The sequence below is a fragment of the Perognathus longimembris genome, chromosome 18 (genome assembly GCF_023159225.1).
Source record: "Perognathus longimembris pacificus isolate PPM17 chromosome 18, ASM2315922v1, whole genome shotgun sequence".
In the NCBI taxonomy this organism is placed as follows: domain Eukaryota; kingdom Metazoa; phylum Chordata; class Mammalia; order Rodentia; family Heteromyidae; genus Perognathus; species Perognathus longimembris.
Window position 1 is genome coordinate 21,582,065 of NC_063178.1, and position 10,769 is coordinate 21,592,833.

Here is a 10,769-nt window from a genome sequence, read left to right on the forward strand (position 1 = left end):
TGAGGCTACAACCAAGAAGCACCTTCCAATGCCTCCTTTGTATCTGAGATCACGACTATGATCCACTATATGAAAACCTCTTGATCATGATGAAGTCAAACTAACAACTAGGCTAGAATGGCATCAAAGTAATACTTGCTGTTTACCAAGTAGTTAGGTTTACAGTTACTGAGCCAAGCCCGGGCACTTCTTTGTAAGAACCATAAAATAATTCATTCTATATACATACTGAAAGAAGGGAAGGCAAACAGAATTTTCAGTGTTCTCGTTTATTCTTATTTTAAAATGTTATGGATTTTTATTTAGTTTATACCAGTCATGAGGATTAAACTCTGGGCCTGTATGTTGTACTGATCTGTTTAGCCCAAAGCTAGCATTCTTCTACTTGATCCACAGCTCTACTTCCAGTTCTCCATGGTTAGTAAATGTCTAGGACTCCAACTTCAGTGAACTATTCCGAGTTTCCTCAGTACGTTCAATTAAAACCTGGTTTTGATTGTTAAAATAATTTCCTAAAATAATGTATTCTTACTAAGGGTCACTGCAGATCATTTTAGACCTACAGTTCAGAAAGGAAGACTTCTCTGAGGATATAAAGGAAAACATAAATCTCCATAACTCTACTCTTACATTTTTCTAAATCAATTTTTATGTCAGTCTTGACTGCATGTGCACTTGATCGCCCTCCAAGAGGCAGAGGCCTGAGCCGTTCTGCAGACTCAAGTGCAGGTGGAGGGAGGCTGAGTGGTCCGTACTGAGAGGAGCCAGGAAAGTAGTGGAGAGCAGGAGGAGGAGTTATGCTGGGAGGACATCGTAGAAAAATTAAAAAATTGTAGTTTCTAAATTATTCCTTGAGGTACTGTTCAGAGTCATCATTTTAAGTGTACGATTCAGTGCTATCATCTATCAAAGAATATTTCCTTCGAGAAAACACCTCTATTCTTTATATTTTGTGCTAGTCTGGGGCCAGAACTGGGGGGTCGAGGCTCTGGCTTTTAGCTGCTATACACAATGCCAGCGCCCCTCCACTCAAGCCACGGTTCCACTTCTTGCTTTTTGATGGTACAGTGGAGAGGAGGGACCCCAGGATTTGTCTGTGAACCCAACACCGATGGGGATTCTTAGGTCTCAGCCTCCAGAGAAGCTGTGCTAATAGGCTTGGCTGCCAGCACCTAGACACTAACTACTAACTTCTGAATGACCCCAGAGTCACCATTAGTAGTCTCCACAAAGACTTTCACCACTGCGTAAACTGATGGGAAAACTCAGAGCTTTCAGTAATGAACAAAGGAATAAATGAAGGGGCCAAAAGAAAGACCACTAACTTTACCAGACGAACGGCAGTCATATTCTAACCAATCTACAATCAACAAACATGCACAAGTCTCAATATTTTTCCCTAATTAAAAAAAGGCTACTATAAGTAAATTCCTAATGAGAAAAGGAAAATATAGAGTTATAACAACTGAGTTTGACGACTTATAACTTGTAATTAGGCACATTAAGGCTTGAATTAATTTTATAAATTAATCTTTTGAAATGTATGAAAATAACGAGTAGATAGTATCAGAGTTTACAAGAGGTCTGAATGTTTATCAAACTAATTGAAGGATAAATGAAGTGGGTCATAAAAATTCCACAACAAGAAAATTAAATCATTCTTCCATTTCAAATTTGCTAGAAACTCACAAATTGAGTATGAGAACAAACACAGTTACGTTGAACAGTAGAACAAGAGAATTCCTACAAGGGATGACAAAGACCAGGACTTGTTGTGGGAACAGGTCTAAGGACAGGTAAAAGAACACCTTCACAGCCAGGTTTTGGTGGCTTGTGCCTGTATTCCATCGACTCAGGAGGCTGAGACGTGAGGATTGCTGGGGTGCAGGCCTAGGCCAGAACCGCTCTAATTAAGAACTGAAAAGCAGCCAGAAGTGGGAGGTGTGCTTCAAGTGGTAGAGCTCTAGCTTTCCACATAAAGCTCAAGGACATTGTCTGCGTCCTGAGATCAATACCCAGGCCCAGCATAAAAAAATAATACAACGCCTTCAAAATTACATAGAAGTATATTAATAGAACAGAAAATACAAAAGCCAGGATGTTTAACACAACAAACACTCAAATAATATACACTAACCAAATCTGTCTCTTGTCTTGAAATGTACTTTAAAAGAGAGGGAGTAGAGGGGGCTGGTAATAACTCACCCATGTAATCCCAGCTGCTCAGGAGGCTAAGATCTGAGGATCACCATTCAAACATAGGCCATGCAAGTAACGTTCTGAGACACTTACCTTCTTCGAACCACCAAATAGCAGGAAGTAGAGGTGTGGCTACAGTAGTGGAGCAATAGACTTCATCAACTGAGCTCAAGGACATAGCCCATGGTCACAATTCAAACTCTTATACCTGGGGAAGCACAAACAAACACACAGAAACACCTCATGCTGGAGGTGACTGCTGTCTAGAATTGAGAGGCTGCAAGTATAAAAAAAAAAATAACTTGATGCTTGGCCCTTAACCATAGAATAGTCCAAATAGCACATTCAGATACAGTATGATACACAGACAGGGACCACTGCTACTTCATCCACCAAGACCAGTAAACCCGAGGAAAGGAACAACCCAATGATGCTTAAGCATCTTTTGCTTTGGGGATGCATTAGCTCTTGTGTATTGTTAGCACACTCTGGCCCTCCCAACGTGGTCACTTCAGGATAAGTTATACTATGGTCTTACAGTTGTAACCAAAGAAAACTACGTGGGGCCTCAGAGCTGGCATCTTGTTTTACATATCCCTCTGTGAGCAGTTTTAGAAATTACTGACTCACAGACTCCCATCCTATGGCTGACGTCTTGTAAATGTTTCCTATGCTCAGCGTTTGCTGCCATAGTATTCATAACAGAAAAGATTTCTTCCATACAGTGTTGCTTAAGGACACAGACTGACATTGAATAATCCTACAATCATCTACTCTTGTAGCACTTTGCTGTTTTCCTACCCCATGGATCGTTTTCCTTTTTCAAGACCCAGTGTTCCATGCACATCTAGGATGTCACAGAGCTCACGTACCGCAGGAACATTCAAAACAATGTCATATGTGACTCTCTCCCTATAACAGAGACTCACTCAAAGTCAGTAGTTTGGTTCCTTGGACTCCTGGGAGGATGGGGCAGAAAGACGGTTGTTACTACATGTATAATCGCTCTCTATCTCTTTTGTGCCTGTACCTCTACTGTTACTGTGGACTCTGCTTGAAGTTTGAACAAATGGATTCTCAATGTGCTGTCTACCCCACGACAAAACCCTCATGGGCAAACATAAGTGGGTAGGGAGCTGAGTCTCATGTGATTGAGTCAATTATTACAATGGACTCTATAGGTATAACTTGAGATACTATCATCTTGAAATATGAGCACCTTATTTTTTCTAAGTTAATAATACTTGTTTTTTCCTGCTTATCTTCCTGCATACTAGGAGTAACCAAACAAATAGACTGATATGTAGAGATTTTGGACCCTTGATCCAGAATATGCTTGATACTTTGGTGTTACAACAAACCAGCTACCTTCAACTACAGCATGCTTTTCTCCTAGACTTCATATTTACTCCTCCTCTTTCTGTCCCATATTGCAGGAAATTAACAGGTCTTGCTGCTACAGGAACAATTTTCAACTGTTAAATTAATAATTTACTTATAATTAACTCTCTGTCAATCCTGAAAACTAGGAAGAAAAGTCTGATAGAGACTAGGGATTGACACAAGGCAAGCAGAATATATCTACATGGAACTGAATTTTGGAATTCCAGGGCTGTCCACAAAGTTTATCCAACAGATAGATGACGAGCAGCTTCACTCCTATGAATGTTTTATTTTACCCTGTTGTAGGTACAGATTTCCATGCATCAAATAGGGAGGGAACTGGCTTTCAGTTATTTGTTATCTGTTTTGGCTTTAATGATACACCAGCACTACTATAATCTCCTTCAAAAATTTAGAAAATATATATATTTTATGTCACATTCCTCCTTTGTAAAGCCTTCCATGAATGCTCCTAAAACAAGCATCCCCTAGCTCAAATTCAAAGAAGACATACAGCATCTCAAAATATTTGAATGAAATTTTGGAACAGTCAACGTGTGTGTGTGTGTGTGTGTGTGTGTGTGTGTGTGTGTGTGCGTGCGTGCTTGTGTGTACCAGTCCCTGAGCTTTAATTCAAGGCCTGGGCTCTGCCCCTGAGCACTTTTGCTCAAATCTACAATTCTACCAAGTGAGCCACATCTCCACATTTGGCTTTTGGTCAGGGAGTTACATTCTAATACAGATTAGCTTTCAGCTACAATACTCAAACCCCAGCCTCCAGATTAGCTAAAATCACAGGGTGATCCATGGCAAAAGAAAAATCTTCTTCTTTTTTTTTTTTTTTTTTGGCCAATCCTGGGCCTTGGACTCAGGGCCGGAGCACTGTCCCTGGGGTCTTTTTGCTCAAGGCTAGCACTCTGCCACTTGAGCTTCAGCGCCACTTTTGGCTGTTTCTGTATATGTGGTACTGGGGAAGTGAAAACAGAAACTCATGTTTAAGAGGCAGGCACTCTTGCCACTAGGCCATATCCCCAACCCAAGAAACATCTTCTTGAAGGGCCTATGTTCTTAGCTTCCCATACACTTTTGGAATTGTGTATAATAGGGGAGTACACTAGCAATAAACAGCTCTCAGTCAGAATGATTCCTACTCCCTGTGCAGAGCGTGGCCCCAAAGAGCACCTTGGCCCAAAGCCTTACTGTGGTTTTCTCAATAAAGTCCAACTGGCCAAGTTTGTTCCCAGTCTTTCAAATGTTGCCTTGGTGAATGGCAAATCCTTTACACAATTACATAAGGACAATAAAAAATATTCAAAAACAGCTCTAATCCATGCGATTGCAATTGTAGCTATGACTCAAGTGGTAGAACACGGCTTTTTGAAAAAAGAAAAAGAAAAGCTATACATCAATAATAGAATGTCGGTTCAATCCTGAATATAATACCCCACCAAAAACCTCAGTGTTTTTCAGATGGCAATGACTCAGACCTATAATGCTAGCTACACAGGAGGCAAAGATCCCAGGACCAAAGTTCAAAGCCAGGCTAGCAACAAAGTCCATGGCAATCTTACCAACAATTGACCATGTCTCCTGGGGAAAACTGAAAATAAAAACGTAGTTGTGACTCAAGTGGCAGAGCACTAGCCTTAAAAAGAAAGATAAGTATCCCAGCCCTGAGTTTATACATCAGTATAGGAACAGCAGCAAAGATATACCTATATACAGTTATATATATTGTTACATATGCATATATGTATACATACATAGTTTTATAGTTATATATAGAGAGTAATATACAATATAGTTGTATACATGGCTATGTATATGACTACATACAGTTGTTTTATAAATACACACAAGCAAATGTACACACTGTGAATTAATAGTGATGGACTCCATAAAACTTAACAGGAAAATACAACCTTTGAAAAACTATCAGTAGTGTACAAGCATAGTAACCTGGGCCCAGCAGACAGAGAATGTAGAAGGCCCATGATTCCATACTAGTTGATCCTAAGGGGAAGGAAGCTCCAGTAACTGGCACTGTGGGTTTTCACATTAAAAAGTGACAATGTGTCCTTGGAGCTGTTGGGCATGTGAAAGGCCCATAGGGTGGGTGTCTACTTGGCCCAGAAATGCAGAGAGAAATAATGGGGAAAGAAATATGTCCAAAGTGAGGAATAGGAAATATCTGAGGGACCCTGGTTCTTCACCCTCTCTCATGTTTACCTCTAATGAGCAAGGACTTTTTCAAGTAATCAGAGCACTGCAAAGATCCTGTTTCTAGGAGTTCAGATCAATGAATTTAAAACTGCAAAATACAAGGGAACATATAACACAGATAGTACTATAATAACCAATATAAAATAATAATATAATAACACAGATAATATTATCACAGATATCCTGGAGACTAAGGTCTGAAGACAAAGGTTTCAAGTCAGCCAAGACTGAAGTCTGTGAGATGTCTTTTTAAGATTTTCATTATGCTTATTAGTTGCACGAAGGAGTTCAAATTTAATAAAATATTGCATGAATACAATCAATCTTGATTACTCTTCAATATTACTCCTTTCAAACAACACGATTACCTCTGCTCAACAACCAAAAAGATTAAAGTGAAACTATTACAAAAGTATTAGAGCTAGATCCTTGAACAAAACTATCTAGGACAGTGTCTAGGCCCAAAGTTCAAGCCATAGGGCCAGCAAAAAGAAAACATAAGAAACAATTCAAATACAATGCTTCTTTGAGAAAATTATTAAAAGATAATAGAGAAAAAAAGACCCGAAGAGATGTTCAAGTTCAATCTGGAACTGCCAAAACTTGAGCCATCTCAAGTAGAAAAAACTCTCCAGAAATGTTCAGATCACAACATTCCCTACAAGGTGCCCTAAGTGAAATTCACTCTACTCTTCAACCAAGTCAAAAGAACCTTTTAATTCTTCCTTTGTAGTTTCAAGTCCTATGAAGTTCAGTGATCAAGTGAAATTACTAGAACAGTTTTCACTCTCAAAGTCCCTGTCCTTCCTCCCCTAGCATATTAACTGCACATAATTATAATATTCAGTATTAGGATGTGCAATACACTGAACAACTTATGGGAACAAGTTTTATTCACAAACATGAATGAAATCCTAACATCATGTCCTCAACATAAGAACTGACAGGAAAGCAGATGCCATATCTGACTTGTAGACCTCAGTTCCCAAGAGCTCAACCACTCAGCAGCTGTTAGAGCTCTTCCCCAATCCCATTTCTAGTTCAGAATCAGATCTTGTGATTGGCTACTTCACATATTTAAATGGCCCTCATGGATGATGACATCATTCTGCCACCTAGCCAATCACGACCTGGTAGAATCTTGGGGTTTTCATGGAATTGTTTGTAAATAAACTTGGATCATCGCCAGTGACCAGTAGCCAGCTAGCAGCGTCCAGTGAGCTTCGTACTGGACACGCGCGCTCTTAGCATCACCTAACCACACATCCTCTCCTGTCACCTCCTCTTCCCTTCTATCTCCATTGGATGTGACCTCTTCTCTCACAATGTCAGGTAAGGAGAAAAAAGTCTGAAGTAAATCCCATTAGACGTCCCCACGCCTTCACTTTAGTAATAGAAACAAGACAGCTTTAAGTAACACAGGGAGAAATGAATTCAAAGGAGATTTAAGACCCATTTCAACTGCGATATTTACTAGGTATGTGATGTATTCAGACAGATTACCCTTTCACAAAACCTGTTGCTTCATCTTCCAAATAAGGAGAAAAATAATGCTCATAGTCAGAACACTTCATTTTTCTGGGTGTCAAAGGTAAATGTTTGTAAAGAGAAGGAAGCCGTAGAGTCCTTCTGAGGGTCAGTTTTTACTCAATTAAGTGAGAAAGAATCCTACATCGGTTAGAAAACAAACTAGCAACATACTGAATATGTAACAGTCTCCTTCCACTAATATTTCCACGAATGGATTTTAAGTTCATTATTGCTGTTCTAAGAATAATACTCAAGGGTTTCTGTTTTGCTGTCAAACAAGAGGAAAAAGAAACTCAGACAGCAGTGCTAACCAGGCTTCCTACTAGATAGATATTCTAGAAGAAAAAGTTCCAACACAATTGGCAGGGCTGAAGAATAAAGGGATGGGGAGGACAAAGAATAAGAAATCAAAGGTGAAGTGTATGCAGGCCGTTCAGGAAAAGACAGGTGGTTTGGAATGGAATGTTGCGGAGAATCAAAGATTTTTAAATCAACACACAGGAAGTAGAGAGTGAAATCTACTCAGAGAAAGGCAAAAGGAAGTTCATTATACCCAAAGATTATATTAATAAACTAGAAACAATTCTACCAGTAGGAAACCGTTTCACAGAATTGATATTTAGCTATTAATAATCTTTGTTTGCTTTGTCGTGTAGTTTTTCAATTAACTGAACACATGATGCTGATAGTTCTTTTTGCATAACTGGGTCATGAACTGTGGGCATGAACAAAGATTGGGCTAAGCCCCTAGCCTTTTCTGTTTCAGTTAGCTTTTGGTGTTTTCACTCAGGTCAGCTTGAACCATAATCTACGTAGCAATTCCTCCCAGGTATGTTGGATTACAGGTATGACCTCTACAAGGCATTTGTATGATTCAGATGTGGTTTCACAAATATTTAGGCTACAATGACATTAACAAATGTCTTGATCTCGGTTTACCCAGTAGCTAGTATTACAACTGAGTCTTGCCTTGACAATTGTGAATAAGAACATTTTAGATATACTTTTAAGAAATAGCTTATCCAATAAACATAGTAAGAAAAGGGATTAAATAAAGAACTGGAAATCAGCCCTTTCAGTAGTCTAGTTTATTCAGTAGTCTAGTTCATTCTAATTTAAAGATTTTCTACGTGTAAATAATCAGCAATTGATTGTTTGGCGCTGGGGATGTAGCTCAGGGTCACAGTTCAGCTTCCTATACGCAAGGCCTCGACTTTTCATCACTACGACAATAATAAAGCTGTTTGAACTCTAATGGTGGTCTTATTTTTCCAACTTTCATGATAATATTGTCACGATTTTGAAATAACTAGGCTAAACGTTGAGAATAAATATAGATACTTTCAGAATCGTTTAAAAGATATTTTGCTATTTCTGCTAATACACGTATTAAATGCAATGCCTGTTTTGAGTGACTAATCTCCATAAGTTGGTCTGTTATATTAAGAAAAATGTAAGAATTTAATAATAGGATATGTCTACATCTATTATACTTTGCTTAGTGCTTGTCTTTTGCTAATTTGCTCAAATGGGTCTCAAAAATTTAAACACAATTAACTCCTTAACTTCAGCATCCCAGCTAGGAGTACAGCTGTGATCAGCTTCCTACTCATTCTTGTTGAAATATAGGTCTACATAAATAATGATGGCATAAATACTTGCAATTTCTGCCGGTTGTATTCATCTTCATATACATTTTACAGGTACACTTTCCTGTCAGTATTTACTGGCAGGGAGTTCATTCAACAACAAGTCAAATGGGGTGGTTTATAATTCCATGGTAGTTGGAATTGAAGCTACTCATGGCATTCAGTTGGAGGGTAACAAATTTGATGTCAGCTGTACCAACTTGCTGACAAATTTTCCTCCAAAAAATTTTCTCAGCCAGGCATAGGTGGCTTACAGCTGTAATCCTAGTTACCCAGGAGGCTGAGATGTGAAAATCACAGTTCAAAGTTAGCCCAGGAAGTAACGTCCCAAGTATTTTATGCACAATCAGGCGTCAAAACCCAGGAATGGGGCTGGGGATATGGCCTAGTGGCAAGAGTGCTTGCCTCGTATACGTGAGGCCCTGGGTTCAATTCCCCAGCACCACATATACAGAAAATGGCCAGAAGTGGCGCTGTGGCTCAAGTGGCAGAGTGCTAGCCTTGAGCAAAAAGAAGCCAGGGACAGTGCTCAGGCCCTGAGTCCAAGGCCCAGGACTGGCCAAAAAAAAAAAAAAATTTATGGGCTGGGGATATAGCCTAGTGGCAAGAGTGCCTGCCTTGGATACATGAGGCCCTAGGTTCGATTCCCCAGCACCACATATACAGAAAACGGCCAGAAGCGGCGCTGTGGCTCAAGTGGCAGAGTGCTAGCCTTGAGCGGGAAGAAGCCAGGGACAGTGCTCATGCCCTGAGTCCAAGGCCCAGGACTGGCCAAAAAAAAAAAAAAAAAATGTATAAAACCCAGGAATGGAGCTGTGACTTCGGAAGAAGAAAGAGTGCTAGGGAACCTTAAGCACAAGAAAGCTCTGAGACAGGAATCAGACCCAAAGTTCACTTCCCATGACATACACACATACACATGAAAATCGCACTTTACAATTACTTTCTACTTGCTTGCTTGTTAATCACTAACATAGACACTGTTCATTTTCATGTAACACGTGTGGCAATGGAATTTCAATTGGTAGTAAATATATATTACTTGCATGCATGATTCCTAAATTTCATTCTTTTATATAGTTCTATATGAAATATGTTTTAATTTTATCCGTTGTTCCAGAACTTATTCAATCTTCTTACATATCAGTTCTGTGTAATATGCCACATTTGTTCACTATCACCATTATTATCATCATTACTATTATTTTTACTATATCATTGATGAGTAACTAGAAGCTGAGAAAGTTTCACATTTTTCTTCCTAACAGCATTTCTTGAGAAACTACTTCTCAGTCATTGTGACTTTGGCTCACAAGTCAGACCTGAAGAGAATAATTAATGCTCCTTTATTAGGAATATTGTCTGCGTTTCAATTGAATTCTATGAAATTGTGTATGCTTTGTCTAAAGTCAAACCCCAAAGATTCAAATGAAAATATCAGAACTTTTGGAATATTTTCACAAATGCCCTTGCTAGCCAGGTACTGATTGGTGGCTCATGCCCCTAATCCTAGCTACTCAGCTGGCTCAGATGTGAGGATTATGGTTCAAAGGCAGCCCAGACAGGAAAGATCAGGAGACTCATATCTCCAATAAACTACAAAAACGGCCAGAAGTTGAGCTATGGCTCTAGCGGTAGAGCACTAGCCTTGAGCACAAAACCTCAGAGACAGTGGTCAGGTCCTGAATTCAAGCCTTAAACTTGGCATAAAAAGAAACAATTCCATTTTTGTGGCTGAACTCTGGGCCCAGACTCTTACCTCATCTTTTGTGTTCAAGGCTTGGG